General features: G+C 40.0%; 1 pseudogene; it reads right to left on the minus strand.

The window, feature by feature from the left end:
• Positions 1 to 522: 522 nt before the first annotated feature.
• On the minus strand, positions 523 to 17,269 carry LOC128624562 (cytochrome P450 2C20-like; annotated as a pseudogene).
• Between the last annotated feature and the right edge of the window lie 839 nt (positions 17,270 to 18,108).

An 18,108-nucleotide genomic window follows, 5' to 3' on the forward strand; every position in this document is an offset into this window, starting at 1 on the left:
GTCAGCTTTGTAGTTACACACTTGATTACACTTTATATCCTATACTCACTCTCTCTCACTCTCTCTCACTCTCTCTAATGCATATCAATGGCTCAAGCCTCCTTCACTAGCTCTAAAATGACGTTTTGGAATTAGCAACAGAGGCTTAAGATGGGATGCGTCATAAATTAGTTCCAAACACAAGAGCGTTTTAAGGACAAAAACCTGACAAATGTCTTAAAGTTAAACATCTGAACAATGTCTTGAGGTGTGGTGACTGTGGTATAAGTGGAATAATTGACTTAGGTCCGTTGAATTATTAGAAAATAATGAACACCCAAGGTGTAATGCATTACCATGGCCCTTCATCAATTGTGATTACTCAAAACAAAACATAACTATATATGCTTGTATGGTATATTAACAAATACTATCTTGCGATCTTCAAATCCATGAAAATCTATGCGAGATGAGTTTAGGCTACAGTCTTTGCAGTAGTTATTGCATTAAGACTGAACTGTCTGCCTACAGTAATCTCTTAGTTCAGCGGGGGGTAGCGATGAGCTGGTATTTGCGAGGCAGGTTGGCAAAGCCACTGATTTCAGGAGTGGAGTCAATGCTCTCAGGTCCTCCAGGTGTGGTAAAGGTGAAATGTTGCAGCAGAGACACCAGGAAAATAAATAGCTCCATACGCGCCAGAGACTCGCCCACACAGGACCTCTTACCTGCATGAAGGAAGGGCAAGTCAAGTCAGCATTGCATTACACTTGAATATGAATCACATGAAAATGAATCTCATGAAAATGAATCACATGTAAATGAATCATACATAAATGAATCACATGAAAATGTATCACTTGAATATGAATCACATGTAAATGAACCATATGAAAATGAATAAATAAATTAAAGACAGCATTGCATTACACTATGTTATGTAGTTCATCCTGATTCTGTTGTATACATTCTGTCATTGTATAGCTTTGACCTGGTCTTAGTCTTGTAGTACTGACACTGTATGTATCTGTGTGCAGAGTACAGAGCTTCTCTATTCTCTTGTACAGTCCTTTTTCCACAGTGGAGACACTGATAGCTCTTCAGTTAAAGCTCTTTGTCAGTGAAATGGTTGCAAGTTGATAACAGTCAGAAACCTATAACGTGTATGTTTGAGATTCAATTTTTCCTCACGTGAAGATCTTGATTGAACAAGTAAGTTCCATTTTTACATGTATACAGTATAGTGGGAAATAAAGTAAATAGTCACTTTTATTCCGGGACGATTTACTTTATGTCCCACTATATATGTGTAAAAATGGACCTCATCAAGATCTGACAAGATCACACTGACAGAGATTACCCTGGCTTTGGAAAACACTCACTACCATATTGATTGACTTGTGGTTAATAATCAGCCTGAATATCAATGAATGTGCATTTCTCTCTCTCTCTCTCTCTCTCTCTCTCTCTCTCTGTGTGTGTAATCAGAGATTGTGAAAAACAGTTATGTTATAATATATATATATATATATATATATATATATATATATATATATATATATATATAATATAATATAATATAATAATATAATATAAGCCAGTTATGAATGACAAAAATAGACAACATAATAAATGAATCTTAATTTGAATGCCTTAAAGTAAATCTGTGTTGAGGAGTTTCTAATTCCGCATAGTTTTAAGGTAATAAGTAATAAGGAGCCCTATCAGTTTGCACATAATCATGATCATACCACAGATGACACACTAGCAGCAGTAGTAGTAGTACATATATTTATGCCAGAGCACTTCATATGCATATAATCTGACATTTTACTGTCAAAAAAAGGACAATAGAATTAATTTCTATCTTACACTGTATGATTTTATTTTTAGAGTGCAGAAGGTGACAGTATATACAATGCCGTGTTCGCAAGCGCCACAAGAATGCATCAATTTAAAGTTATTTACAGTACATTGTATATGAATTATTGCAAAGTTCATGAACCAGTTGTTTTTACATTTTCTGCTAATTCTACTTCTTTAGCTCTGCTTACAAACAAAGGCTGTGAATACTTACTCCATCACCAATGACAATAGCTGAAACTATCTACATTAAAACTACCTACACAATATTAGCCAGGGGGTTTTAACATTTGGTGTGTGTACATATCCGTCCAATTTCCATACCACTTATCCTACACAGGGTCACGGTGGAGGCTGGAGCTTATCCCAGGGAACTCGGGTGGGGGACACCATGGACAGGGTTCCAACTCATCGCAGGGCACAATCGCACACACATTCACACACTTAAGGCAATTTGGAAATATCAGTCAGCCTACAGTGCACGTCTTTGGAGGCAGTACCTACAGAAAACCCCCCGAAGCATATGTACCTCCATGCACACAGGCCAAAGGCAGGTTTTGAACCCCCAACCATGGAGGCATGACATACTAACCACTAAGCCATCGTGTCCCCTATATATTATAGACAGAAAACTACTGCAAGTGATGAGATACAACTTGAGAAAGTTGTTTTGGATTGCATAAATTAATGACTGTGTGTCCTTGTTAAACTGTGTACTGGTGAATAATGACAGTTCTCACCTGCAGAAAAAGGCAGGAACGCAGGGTTCTTTTTAAAGTTGCCATTTGTGTCCAAGAAATGTCTTGGGTCAAATGACCAGGGTTTCTCCCAGTGTTCCTCATCCCTCAGAACAGAGTGAAGCAAGGGCAAGATTACTGTGTCCTGCAAGAGATTTACTGAAATGTTTACCAAAACTAGTGACTGTAGTTGTGTTTAGTACATCAAATCAAGTCTCAACCTGGGCTTGTATGATACTGATTTATTTTCCCCTGCTCGTGATTTTCAATTTTAAAAAAAACAGTTTAATCATCTAGAATATGTATAAAATGACAGGAAATTAAGAGTTTTGTGTCTCCTGTGGGAGACAGGATTGCATGATTTTCAATGTTATCAGTTGTGCAGTCAGGAACTGCAATCACAAAAACTCAGCTGGATGGTGGATTATTACGTGATTGCACAGTAATGTGCAGTTAACTGTAAAAAAAAAAGAGAAGAAAAGAAAAATGTACATTTTGACTAGACATTTTTATAAATCAGTTCTCGGTACGTAAAGGGCAAGGCCGAAAACCACTCCTGAATGCAAGTGATCTCTGATACCTCAGACGTCACTGTCTTAAAAACCACCATGAGTCTGTAATGGATATCCTGCCATGGGCTCGGGAATACTTTGGTAAACCTATCTAAATCAACACCATTCGCCGCTGCATCTTCAGATACAAGTTAAGGCTTTGGTCTGGTTTGGGCTTATCTGAGATGGACAGTAGCACAGTGGAATCGTGTTTTGTGGTCCGACGAGTCCACATTTCAAATAGTTTTTGGACAAAACAGCCGTCGTGTTCTCTGGGCCAAAGAGGAAAAGGACCATGCAAGCTGTTATCAGCATCGGATCCAAAAGCCAGCATCTGTCATGGTATGGGGGTGTGTCAGTGCCCATGGCATGAGTAACTTGCACATCTGTGAGGGCATCATTAATGCAGAAAGATATGTACACATTTTGGTGCAACATCTGCTTCCATCCAGAGCAGGACAACACCAAACCACATTCTGTCCGGATTACAAGCGCATGGTTGTGTAAGCAGAGAGTGCGGGTGCTAGCATGGCCTGCCTGCAGTCCTGACCTGTCTCCCATTGAGAATGTGTGGTGCATTATGAAGCGCAAAATAAGGCAACGAAGACCCCGTACAGTCGTGCAGCTGAAGAAATACATAATGGATGAATGGGGAAAAATCCTCTTGCTAAACTTAACTAACTGGTGTCTTCAGTGTCCAAACACTTAATAAGTGTTATTAAAAGAAAAGGTGATCTTACACAGTGGTAAACAGTCGACTGTCCCAACATTTTTGGAGTGAGTTGCAGTCATCAGATTTGATTTGTATATTTTCAAAAATAAATTAAATTCACAAAGTAAAACATTAAATAATGTGTTAAAAATGCCTTTTAAACATAGTACAGGGTCAATTGAATTTCAAATGACTCTTTTTTTTTTTTTTCATTTTCCATACTGTCCCAACTTTTTTGGAATTGGGGTAAATTGTCTAACATAATATAATATAATATAATATAATATAATATAATATAATATATATCCATCCATCCATCCATTAATCTTCTACCGCTTACTCCTTTTCAGGGTCAAGGGGAACCTGGAGCCTATCCCAGGGAGCATCGGCCACAAGGCAGGGTACACCCTGGACAGGGTATATGATATGATATGATATGATATAAAGAGTCATAATAAGGATATGGTGGCAGTGTAAAATAATGCAGACACAGTAAAATCTCTATATAGCACAAGCTTGTCTCAGCCTTATTTGCATACTTTTTCTGGCCATAAACTTGAGGATCTTGAAGGAAGCAATCTGATTCTTCTGTGTATACACACATCCATGCACAGGTTTCTAGAGGAATTACAAACTTTTGAACGCCGTGGTAACAATTAGTGTTTCCTGGTACGATATAGACAATAGACTGCTGGGAAAAAAACGTTTACAGAATCCAAGAAGACTTTTGTGTAATGCAGGTAAGTAGTGTTTAAATGAAGGCCTTGCATTTTTGCTGAAGGCCTACAAGAAAATGTCTGTGATTGGTCATCTGCCATGTCAGTCAAATTGCCTCTTAAAGTTCTTGCGCACATTTATTGACAAATCTGTAACAAAATTCCATCAAGCCTAGTGTAGAAATAATTTGTGGACTGAATTACAGATTTTGACCTGTTTTTGGTCCAGTAGTGTAGAAATTCTAAATGTTTTTAAAAGTTTGACCCTGCTTTTGTGTGTTTAAGTAATTTGTTCATCATTACCTTTGGAATTGTGTAGCCTCTGAATGTAATCTGATGTGTGGTGTAATGAGGAAAATTGAGCGGCACGAGATCGATATAACGCTGCACTTCATGGATTACTGCATCAGTAAATGGGAGGGACTTCCTGTCTTCCAATGAAGGGCTTCTCTCTCGTCCAATCACAGTGTCAATCTCTTTCTGCATGCGAGCTGAGAAAATGGAACGGGCAATCAGTATTGTGTACAATATATAATGTTGTACTCTGAACTCGTACTATTTTGTAATAGAACAAACAGCACTAGGGAATTATGAGTATTGCTGTTGTTTTATACATTTTCCTGTTGTTACTGATTATGTTTCATGTGCTGTACACAAAATTAGCATGAACATAGGATTGTTAGCATTAGACATTTTATAGTTTCCCAAATATTTGTTCATTTACATTTTTTATATGAATACATACTAACTATGTACTATAAATGTCCAGTTTGTTATAAGACCTTGTAGATTACCTTTCCTGTGCAGAATTTGCTGTGAGGAATTTAAAACTTTCCATTTTAAAAATGAATAATATTGGAATGTATTTCAAACGAGATTTTAAAAACTGTGTAAATCCCTCGGAGGCCTATCATATTTAAACCACAAACCCAAAGTTCTCATTTATGAAGTTAAACTGAATACTGAATGTTTGCAAATGCAAGACCCTTAATTTATACAATCATCACCCACTTTATTAGGAACACGTGTACATCTGCACAATTATGCAATTGTCCAATCAGCCAATCGTGTGTGTCACAACTTCCCCTTTAAGCAGCGCGCTGAAGAGCATGTGAATACACGCTGCTGTGCAAGGTGCGCGAGCACCTGCTTTTTTCGTTGTTGACATTCATGACATTTGGACACGTGCATTTCTTATGTTTTGTTATGTCTCCTCCCTGTTCCGTCATTGGCTATTGTGTCACGTGTGTCCGAATTGCCCTCAGCCGTCAGCCATTACGAAGCTGATTATGTATGTGTATATACCGCGCGCCTCCCAGCACATGGCGCGGAATATTAAAGCAGTTTGAATGAGTTAGTTGCTTAGTTTAGAGTCCTCACGATAGTTAACCATAGTCTTAGTATGGTTCATGGTTCATGGTAGTTAGTTTACGCTGGTTTCTCCGCTACCAGTCTCGCGCTATAGTTCATGTTTCTTGTTTTGTTCCTCGATCCTGTATTTCCGTGACCGCGACCTTGATCCCTGCCTTGCCCCTTTATGCCTGTTTGCCGATCGCCTGACCTCTTGCATGTTTGTGGATCACGTTTTGGATTTGTCTGCCTGTCTCTCTCTTAAATAAACCTGTTTTACTGCGATTGCATCCTGCCTTATCTCTGTTACGTCACGACGCGTGACAGTGTGGCAACGGCACAATGCTTAAAATCATGCAGATACAGGTCAAGAGCTTCAGTTAATGTTCACATCAAACATCAGAGTGGGGGAAAATGTGATCTCAGTGATTTGATGGTGCTAAGTAGACCAGTTTGAGTATTTCAGGAAGTGCATTTCTCCTGACATTTTCACACACAACAGTCTCTTGAGTTTATAAAGTATGGTGCAGGAAAAAAAATCCAGTGGGCAGAAATGGCTTGTTAATGAGTGAGGTCAGAGGAGAATGGTCAGACTTGTTCTAGCTGACAGGTAGGCTACAGTAACTCAAATAACTATTCTTTACAACTGTGCTGAGCAGAAAAACATCTCAAAATGCACAGTATGTTGAACCTTGAGGAAGATGCACAACTACAGCCAAAGACCACATCAGGATCCACTCCTTTCAGACAAGAACAGGAACCTGGATGGGTTTTTTTTTTTTTTTTTTGTGCACTATTCTGCAAAATCTCTAGACTGCTGTAGATGAAAATCTGAGGAAATCAGCAATTTCTAAAATACTCAAACCAGAATGTCTGGCACTAACAACCATGCCGCAGTCAAAGTCAGTAAGATCTCATTTTTCCCCTCTCTGATGTTTGATGTGAACCTTAACTAACACTCATGATCTATTTTGGCATGATTATATGCTGCAACATGATTGGCTGATTGGATAATTGCATGAATAAGAATGTGTACAGGTGTTTCTAATGAAGTGGATGGTGTGTGTACATATTAAACATCAAAAGTTTTATTATTTATTGGTTTGTTTGTTTGTTTTAAATTAAAAGTATTTATTGGAAAATCAGTGATTTTAATATTTAGTTATTTCAGTACAAATGTTTCTGGTTGGTCTTACTCTGTATTTCAGGGTGCTTGATCAGTAACATGAGCGCATATCTGATAGTAGTGCTTGTGGACTCAGTCCCAGCCAAGAATAAGTTTAAGACACTGGCTATCAAATTTTCATAGTGAAACTCCGTATTGGGATTGTCCTTTTCCTGTTGGAAAAAAAAGTTGCCTATGGTAAATTTTATATAAAATTGTTACTGCTATGTAATCACTTCATAAAAATCTGACCTACAATACACTGACTATCAGCAAACCTATTCAAGTAGGGCCCTATTAAGAGTTGGCGTTTTAAGACCAGAAGTTAGGATAGAGATACTCATATTCAGTTAAACACCACTTTTCTGCGCTCCCCATTCAGATTATGCAATTTACTTGCATGCTCTACAGACTATAACTATAGTTCACACCTTCACAGTCACCAGATTTTTCTTTAGTAGAATCTTGTACAACATGAACAGTGCTTATGTCTGTAGTTACATCTGGAGTTTAAATACCTCACTGCACACAAGTAACTCAACTCTGAATGTGGCTCGTAATCAGTCCAATTTTAGAGGTGAAATTTTTGATCATCCCATCACTATATTTATCTACTTTTACTGGATGACACTGGAAATAAAATAAAGAAAAGTAATGAAAAGGTTTGCTTACCTGTTTGAGTCGGATCAGGAAGCAGTCGATGAAGTCTCGTGGGTTATCGGGGTCCAAACTGTCCTTGTGCTCATGACTTCATCCACATCGTTCATAACTTTGAGATGCTTACCAGGAAGTAGCTCAACCAGCCATGGAAAGATATTATACAGCTGTAAAATAAGCGGTACAAATGTAGTTAAAAAGAGTTCTGTTTCAAAATTCAGCAAAGGACGTGCCAGTGTCAAATATTTAGGTATTTTATTATTTCATTATTTTTGTTAATACTATTACAATTTAGCCCCGTCATCAGTGTGTGTGTGTGTGTGTGTGTGTGTGTGTGTGTGTGTGTGTGTGTGTGTGTATGAGTCGTGTGATATGACTAATATTACCATTTTGATGTATAACTGTAAAAGTCAATATAAATTGAACTTATTTGATTTTTTTATGCTGAGCAGAGAACATTTAGCTCTAAAGAAAAGTTTTATATTAGGAAAAATCACTTTTAGTGCCATTCTACTTTAAGGAAAATTAATGCACCACTGAACTTGGATATGAGAGATATGATGGTTGAAGAATGATGATTGCAACAATGTGTTCCTTATTTTCCTGAGGTTTTGAAGGTTTGCATGAATGGTCTCACCAGCTACTCTAAGAAATTGATCGTGTCATACCTGTGCCCATGTGCTGCTGCCAAACTGCAGTACTCCATTGAAGACCTGGAGCAGATGTAGGAAGTGTCTATCTTCATAACTGAAGCGTTGACCAAACACCAGTGCACAGATGATGTTGGACACGGCTCTGCTCAGGTAGAACGTGGGGTCAACTGGAGCAGCTACAAGAAATACAACCCCCAAAAAGTTGGGACGCTGTGTAAAATATAAATAAAAACAGAATGCAATGATTTGCAAATCTCATAAATCCATATGTTATTCACAATAGAACATAGAACACATATCAATTGTTTAAACTGAGTAAATGTACCATTTTAAGAAAAAAATAAATATGATGGCCGAAACACTTCTCAAAAAAGCTGGGACAGGGGCAACAAAAGGATGGAAAACTAAGTGTTACTAAAAAGAAACAGCCAGAGGAACATTTTGTAACTAATTTGATTAATTAGTAACACGTATGTAACATGATTGGGTATATTAAAAAAAGTATCTTAGAGAGGCAGAGTCTCTCAGAAGTAAATATGGCATGGAATATGGATGGAAGCATATGTTGCTCTAAAACCTGTATATACCTTTTAGCATTGGGGTTGTAATATAAGCTGAAATCATAGCAGATATAAGGTTGAGCAGCTTATCCTCAGTATGTTTGCTTTACAGGAGAGCACACTGAGTTAACAAAATCATTAACACTATTTTATTAATTCAGTAATGTTCAAAATAGCAGAATGAATGCATTATAAAACAGCTTACATGCACATATTTTAATTCCATGGCCTTGATCTAGTGTCTCATGGGTTTATTAAGTTGTGCACACAATTAACCCTCAGAGCATAATATACATAAAATATAGAAAATTTCAGTCTGCATTTTCTCTTCCTGAATTTTTAAGTGCTTGTGTTAAAGCTGGACCTTTTTTTTTTTTTTTTTTTCTTAAAATGGTACATTTACTCAGTTTAAACATTTGATATGTTTTCTATTATGTTCTATTGTGAAGGGTTTATGAGATTTGCAAATCATTGAATTCTGGTTTTTATTTACATTTTACACAGTATACCAACATTATTTGGAATTGGGGTTGTAAGCAAATTTTAAACCTCTCTCGTCATCCAGTTGAATAGATTTTTAGTGCATCCGGTCATGACAGCTTTCCAGGTAGGCAGCGATTTTGGGCAGTATTTGTGCACTAGTTATCAAAGGACTGCTTCAATTAAAATTGATTTTGGACTATAATTTTATAATAGGATTGCATATCAGTAAGCCCATAATTCTTTTCAACAATAGATTTCAAAAGTTTAACAAATAATGGACCAAACTGTTGCTATGTGTACACACACACAGTATTTAGGTCAGGATTAGAGTCATGTTTACTCGCGAAGTAAACGCTGCGCAGTCTCGTCTCTGTCATTAACCAAGCCGTTGTTATTGTTTAGGATTAACCTGGTTTCCTTATTTAGTGCCTCATTTCTTGACCACGATTCCCTGTCTAGCCTTGTATTGTCTGTTTTCCCGCTCGTCTGACTACTGCCTGCCTTACGACTACGCCTTCTGCCTTATCCTCTCGCTTGGAGCCATTCCTGTCTGCGCTCGCTTACATCTCAGGTACAACACGTAACACTATGTTGCTGTGAGTAGTTATTTATTAGTTATTTAATAGAACCAGAGCACTGTTCTTGACTCTGATTGGTGAGAAGGAGTTGATTTTTTAAATTTATTTTATTATTTGTTTTATTATTTTTCTCTAAAATCAGCTCTGATAATAGTGTTGGCTGCAAGGCAAATCACAGGTTGTGCTTGCTTTAATAAATTAAAATAATCTAAACCATATTTTAAAAATGCACTGTTATCTAACAAAGAACATCATGTAATTGTTGATGTTTATGTAAATGTTTATTTAATGTTTTCTGGAGAAATCTCCAGTATCTACACTTTGCAAAAATTTTTTATCAAACATTATGAAGACCATAAACAATATACAGTAATTGGTATTTTTCACTTCAGCCAAATACAAATAAATAATAATATTAAACTTATATTATTATTATAATATATAAGCAAGGCAAGACACACTTGTCTTTGTACTCCTCACCTGGTTGCCGCCACACACGCTTGAAACCATCTGAACCAAATAAGTTTATCTTGGTCTCATCAGACGACAGGACATGGTTCCAGTAATCAGTGTCCTTAGTCTGCTTGTCTTCAGTAAATTGTTTGCAGGCTTTCTTGTGCATCATCTTTAGAAGAGGCTTCCTTCTGGGACGACAGCCATGCAGACCAATTTGGTGCAGTGTGCGGAGTATGGTCTGAGCACTGACAGGCTGACCCCCCCCCCTTCAACCTCTGCAGCAATGCTGGCAGCACTCATACGTCTATTTCCCAAAGAAAACCTCTGGACATGACGCTGAGCACATGTACTCAACTTCTTTGGTCGAGCATGGCGAGGCCTATTCTGAGTGGAACCTGTCCTGTTAAACCGCTGTATGGTCTTGGCCACCGTGCTGCAGCTCAGTGTCAGGGTCTTGGCAATCTTCTTATAGCCTAGACCATCTTTATGTAGAGCAACAATTCTTTTTTTCAGATCCTCAGAGAGTTCTTTGCCATGATTTGCCTTGTTGAATTTCCAGTGACCAGTATGAGGGAGTGTGAGAGCGATGACACCAAATTTAACACACCTGCTCCCCATTCACACTTGAGACCTTGTAACACTAACAAGTCATATGACACTGGGGAGGGAAAATGGCTAATTGGGCCCAATTTGGACATTTTCACTTGGGGGTGTACTCACTTTTGTTGCCAGCGGTTTAGACATTAATGGCTGTGTGTTGAGTTATTTTGAGGGGACAGAAAATTTACACTGTTACACAAGCTGTACACTCACTACTTTACATTGTAGCAAAGTGTCATTTCTTCAGTGTTGTCACATGAAAAGATATAATGAAATATTTACAAAAATGTGAGGGGTGTACTCACTTTTGTGAGATACTATATATATATATATATATATATATATATATATATATATATATATATATATATATATATATCTAAAGTACCTTTAGAGTCAGAAGCCTCTCAGAGGCTGACTCAAAGGGCTCAAATGGGGCCCTAACAGACCTTCCAAGACCACAGAATGGTCCCAGGAAGGTATGCGCGGCCTGCAGATGGGCCTCAGCCGTCAGACACCACGCATGTACCTCGAAGTTAGAGGATGTTGCCCCACAGAGTCTCCATCAACGGGGCGTGGCTGACCGAAAAGGCGGCCACGTAAACCCTGATTGTAGAAGAAGCCAACCCTGCTGAGAAACATTCTTGTAAGAACTCCAGGACTGTAGCTACTGCGCTGTTCACTTGGTCTAGCTGATGTTCCTCACACCACAAGACAAAAAGCCGAAACTTGAGCGCAATCAATTTCCTTGTGGATGGTGCTCTAGCATTTAACATGGTCTCTACAACCTCAGTTGTAAGACCAGAATCTATGAGCTGGTGCCCCTCAGGGGCCAGACCCACAGTTTCCATAGTTCTGGCCGAGGGTGATCAATCAGCCCTCCGGCTTGAGACAGTAGATCCCTGTGGATGGGAGTCTCCCAAGGAGTACCGTCAAGCAGGGAAATTTTCTCCGAGAACCATATTCGAGCCGGCCAGTAAGCAGCAGATGTAGACGGTCTTGGCGAACTCTCGCTAGAACTTGTGGGAGCAGAGTGATCGAGGGAAAAGCATATAGACGTGACCTCGGCCACGTGTGCACCATGGCATCCAGCCCCAGTGGTGTGGGAGGAGTGAGAGCGAACCACAGTGGGCAGTGTGTTGTCTCCTTGGAGGCGAACACATCCACTTCCACTTGTCCGAACCTCCACCATATAGACTCCACCACTTGTGGATGGAGCCTCCAACCCCCGGGCCTCAGCCCCTGCCTCGACAGGATGTCTGCCCCTACATTCCGGCTGCCCGGAATGTACATTGCACTCACTGACAAGAACTTTCCCTCTGCCCAGAGAAGGATTAGTTGTGCCTGCCTGAACTGGGGGCGTGAACGTAACCCTCCCTGGTGGTTGATATATGAGATCACCGCTGTGTTGTCTGACACAACTAGCACATGGTGACCTCTCAACTGAGGAAGAAAGAATTTCAGTGCTAGGAATACGGCCCGCATCTCTATGCAATTTATATACCACTCCAGATGAGGGCCGCTCCAAAGACTGTGAGCTGGACAGCCATTTAAGACTGCACCCCAGCCCGTGAGGGACGCATCTGTCATTACTGTCTTGCAGTAAAGAGATGCCCCTAGAGTGTGACCCGAGGCTAGAAACTGCGGACACCTCCAAATACTCAGAGCACGTAGGCATCGCCGCGTGACACTGATTACTCTCAGAAGTTTCATCCTCGGATGAAACCCCTGACTGTTTCAGCCACTACTGAAATGGTCTCATGTGCAATAGGCCCAACGGTATGACGTTGGCTGCTGCTGCCATAAGGCCCAACAGTCTCTCGTAGAGACTGGAGGGGATGCCCAGACCTAGCTTTATCTTGCTCAAAGTTGATAGGATCGATCCTACGCGTGTTGGGGATAGAAATGCCCTCATCGTAGTAGAATCCCATATAATCCCTAGAAAAGTTGTCCTCTGCACTGGAGAAAGCATACTTTTCTTGAGGTTCAGCCTGAGCCCCAAGCTCCTCATGTGGGCGAGAACAACATCTCGATGCTGAACCGCCTGTTCCCTGGATCGTGCTAGAATTAACAAGCCGTCCAGGTAGTTTAGTACATGCATTTCCTGGAGTTGCAAGGGAGCCAGAGCAGCATCCATGCACTTTGTGAAGCTGCGAGGGGATAAAGCTAGCCCGAAGGGAAGAACCTGAAATTGGTATGTGTTGTCTCCAAACGCAAACCTCAGGAACTTCCTGTAACTGGGCAATATTCCTATGTGGAAATATCTTTCAGATCTATCGTTACAAACCATCCTTGAACTGAATCTGTGGAATGATAAGTTTGAGCGTCAGCATCTTGAACCTGTATGTCCGAAGAGTATGCTTCAGATAACGCAGATCTAAAATTGGCCGCATACTCCAATCTTTTTTGCAGACCAGGAAATAATGGCTGTAAAAACCTCCCTCCCTTAGGGAACGGGGTACATGTTCTATGGCCCCTTTGATTCTTAGATCAGGCCTCTTAGCAGGCTGTGGCTGTGGCTGCCTGGTCCCCCTGGCTCTCTGCGGGGGGAGGCGGGCCGCCACACTCGCCTTCTGCGCCTCCCTCGCACTAGTGCTCCACTCATGGATGCCTGGGCAAACTCGACATGATGGGGAAGGAACTGGCTGAATGCCCCCGTTTGCTGTTTTGCCTCGTGAAACCTGTCGGCGATGGCATTAACCGCGCCGCCAAACAGGCCGTCAGGTTTAACAGGGGTATTCAGCAAGGAGACCTTATCTTTGTCCCCCATCCCTGAGAGGTTGAACCATAGGTGCCTCTCCGCCACAACCAGGCTACCCATTGAACAGCCGATATGACGGGAAGTTTGTTTGGTCGCCCGGAGAGATAAATCTGTGGCACGGCGCAGCTCTGCCACTGCCTCTGTCCCAATTCCCTCCCCAGTATCGAGCTCACTCAGCAGGTCTGCTTGGTAGGCCTGCAAAACTGCCATTGTATGCAGTGACCAACAAGCAAGACCCGCTGCCGCATATGCTTTGCCCACCAACGCCAAGGTGGCCTTACATGGCTTAGAAGGTAAAGTTGGCCTCCCTAAATTACCTGCCGTTGATGGAGAGAGGTGGCTCGCAAGCGCCTCCTTCACCTTCGGCATCGCTAAATAGCCGTGCTGCTCACTCCCCATGATGGCCGAGTAATCAGATGTCGCGGGGTTATAAATACGGCCAGTGTATGGTTTTTTCCAGAAGCGTGCTATCTCATCATGCACTTCTGGAAAAAGGGGAGTTTTCTGCGGTGTGAGGGAGCTTTATATTTATTTTCACTGGAGAGGAAGTGCTCATGCAGCCTGCTACGAGCCACTTCCTCTTCCCCAGGCCAGTCTATATTCAAGTTTTCAACTGCCCTAGTAATCACCTCAAGCAGCTCTTTATATGCTTGAGAGCTGCTGTCGGTTTTTGGTGCAATGGCACCCTCTACCGACTCCTCGGAGTCAGCGAGGGTGTTTTGGCTTTCCATAGGGGAAGGAGGAGTCAGGACGCGAGCTCCAAAGTCAGGTGGAGAGCCGGACCCGGAAGACAGAGCAAGAGATAGAGCAGCGCTTGTCTCCGGCTCCTCTTCCAAATCCATACGAGAACCCCACGACCTTAGATCCGAGAGGCTCTGAAACCCAACTCCCTTCGGACGAGAACAGAGTGAGCCGAGAGCGGAGCTGCCAAATTGTAAAATGTTCACAATGCTGACAGAGATACCCCTCGAGGGCTGCTGTCGCATGCTCTACGCCCAAACACTTCACACAGAAAGCGTGTCCGTCTCCTCCCGTGATGAAATGGGAGCAAGGCGTAACACACTTTCTGAATTCTTTCTCGCTCATTCTTTCCCTTTCTTTTCTTTTCTTTTTTTTCAAAAAAGGGATCGAAAAGTCTAGAGATTTTGAGAAAATATAGAGTAGAAATGAAGCGTTTTTTGTCACACAAACAACAGACATGTAGTCTCGCTGAAGATAATAAGGCTGGGGGTGTGGTTCACAGGTGCCATATATATATCATGCGACGTGCTTAATTGCCACGTCACCTGATCATGGCAGGCCTATAAGTAGAGGCATGATTTTACACAAGCTTCAGATACCGGTCACGCTCCCATACTGTTATGCTAAATGCAACGTCAAAGTTCCCTTTGAAAGGGAACCCATCTCTAAAGAGTTTGTTCTCCACCAATCCACAGGATTGTCTACTTTTAGAACTTGTGTGAAAATCTGATAATGTTTTAGCTCATATTTATGCAGAAATGTAGAAAATTCTAAATGTATAATGTACTAAATTATATTTTCTAGTATCTGCAATTTGAAACATAACAAAATGCCCTTCTGAATAACAGCTAGTTGACTAACTAAAGCTAGCTATAGGTTAGCTGCATAAATTAGCTACATACATAAGCTGTGAAAAAAGCTGTGTTATTTTTCCTAGTTATTTTTAACCACATCTATGAACAAATATAACAATTACACCAAACTGTAAGTAACATTAGCTATAAAAAGATCATCGGTTAAAATCCTGCCTAGTTCTCAATGAATCACTATTTGAATGCCAAGTAGTAATATTCTGGATTCTTCATCAACTGGGATGAATAACAGAGTATCTTCAAGATTACAAAATTATTTCATCAATGGGTCACTTTCACACACTTTTTGATCAACTAAACCAGAATCATTAACCAATATTTGGTTCATTAAAAATGACATGAATTAGGCCACTCACAATTTGTTTGCTTGATATTATCCAGCAAGTGTCTGCTCTCTTCCTGTATCCACCCCTCCATCCGTTTGCGTCCCATCCCAAAATCTCTCAGTGTAGTAAGCGTGAACCTCCTGAGCTGACGCCAGCGCTCTCCATTACTGATCGTAATGCCTGAGAGATGAAGAGAGGGTTATGAATGTGACCCAATGAATCAGACATATATTCAGAATTGACTAGTTAAAGCTATAGCTATCTGTGTGCTTTTTGAGATGGATAAGCCACTGCACTGCCAAACATGAAGATGAACATCCCTAGCCCAACCTGAGTATTAAGGTGGAGTAAATGAAAACTCATATGAAATGAGGTGTCACCTCCATAGAAAGCATGAACTCATTTGAGGCAAGTTTTACTAAATTGCTAACACTACCTGGCTATATTTATCTAAGTTAGTCTATTTGCTAATGAAAGGTTAGATTATTATGGATTCCAGTAGCTAAAATAGGAATACAATAGAGTAGCTAGACAGGAAGTCAAATTCTAGCTAATGGTAAATATATTTTTTCCCCACCATGATATTTTACTTCTAAATGATTAATTAACAAACTACATAACATTATATGTGTATGATCTGCAAACTTACCGAGATTGAATGCATACATGCTTTAAAACAATCATCTTGCAACAGTTTTAAATAAGTGTTACTGGGTAAGACATTTTAACAAACTGTTAATGCTGTTGGAAAAGTTCTGTTTACGTGTTGATTTGTAATGTTTAATAATGTAATAATTTGATTGAACAGGGTTTGCAGTAATCAGGTCTGGTTCAGTCTAGACAAACTGAACCCAATTTTGAATGCAGTTTCACAGATCTAGGGAATTAGTAACCACGCGGGCAAAGGCATTTTCACACAGGCATTCACGTTGGTATTGGATAACTTGTTTGCTTCAATATATAATATTATTTTGTGTTTATTCAGGTTCCTTTGTTTTATCTTAGATTTTGTTTTAATTTCTGAAACAATTTAGTATGAGATATACACAAGAACAGAACAAATACTTTTTCACAGCACTGTACTGTAAGAAAATGTTTGGCTACATATTTCTGATTTTGACACTTTATTGATTCTTTCATGTAACTATCATTTATCAGCACTTTTTCCACCCCTGTTATCAAATATTATAACTTGTGAATAAATAGCTAGTGACATACATTATGTTCTGTTTAAATGGTAAAAGCACAATTTGACAAGCTCTAGGCATGTAATCGGCCTCAAGTTTTGTGTTTGTGGAGTGACAGAATGACAGATGGTGGACTGAGGGCAAACATGTCTTATAGTTAACATTTTGTTTACTTTCTTACCATAGACTTTCAGAACTTTCTGAATGAATGGAACAGAACAGGGGCTCTGCCAATAAAATCATCCGCGTTGTCAATAAGGGCTTCTTTCACTGTGTCATAGCCCACCAGGACAAGGACTCTCTGGGTTCCAAATACACCGTCAAACGTACAAAATCAGCAGGGGATCAAATACTTTTTTCCCTCACTGTAGGTCAAGAGTCAAGGAACGGTTAACTGAGGTTATACTGTAAGCAAGGACCTTAGTGCAAAAACAAACGAACAAACAAAGACATAAATAGATTACACAATATTGTATTTACCTAAAAACAATCTTTGTCCCTCCTGATTTTTCCTAATATATTTACATTCAATTCACAGCACAGAACAATGGTGACCAATTTAGTAGTGTGAAGGTTATCACACTCTTCCATGGCCTGTAATGCCGGGCACTGCACCTGCTGCTTAGGTAGCAGCTAAACACACAGTCTTATTCTGTATACCTCAAAAACCCCTCTATTGGCTGGAATTACGCAGGGATTAGTATCAGCTTTAATAGTATGGATTTTAGTAGTATGCATTTTGGCATATTTTCCATGGGAAACACTGATAAATGTCTGATCTACCAAAGAGGAAAGAAAAAACCCAGGTATAGGTATAACAGACACAAACATTTCTTTATAATATTCATCATATTGTCTTGATTCATTGTCTAGCTTTATTTAGGTTGCAGGACACCAAAAGCAACACCAAAAGGCCTGGAAGAACGTGGAAGACAACTAAAATGGATGATCGTAGAATTCTTTCCTTGATGAAGAAAAACCCTTTCACAACATCTAGCCAAGTCAATAACACTCTAGAGGAGGTAGGCGTATCATTGTCAAAGTCTACAATCAAGAGACGCCTTCATGAATGTAAATACAGATGGTTTACCTCAAGATGCAAACCACTGGGAACACTCAAGAACAGAAAAGCCAGATTACACTTGCTAAAAAAAAAAGGCTGAG

Source organism: Ictalurus furcatus, chromosome 20 (assembly GCF_023375685.1).
Source record: "Ictalurus furcatus strain D&B chromosome 20, Billie_1.0, whole genome shotgun sequence".
NCBI lineage: Eukaryota > Metazoa > Chordata > Actinopteri > Siluriformes > Ictaluridae > Ictalurus > Ictalurus furcatus.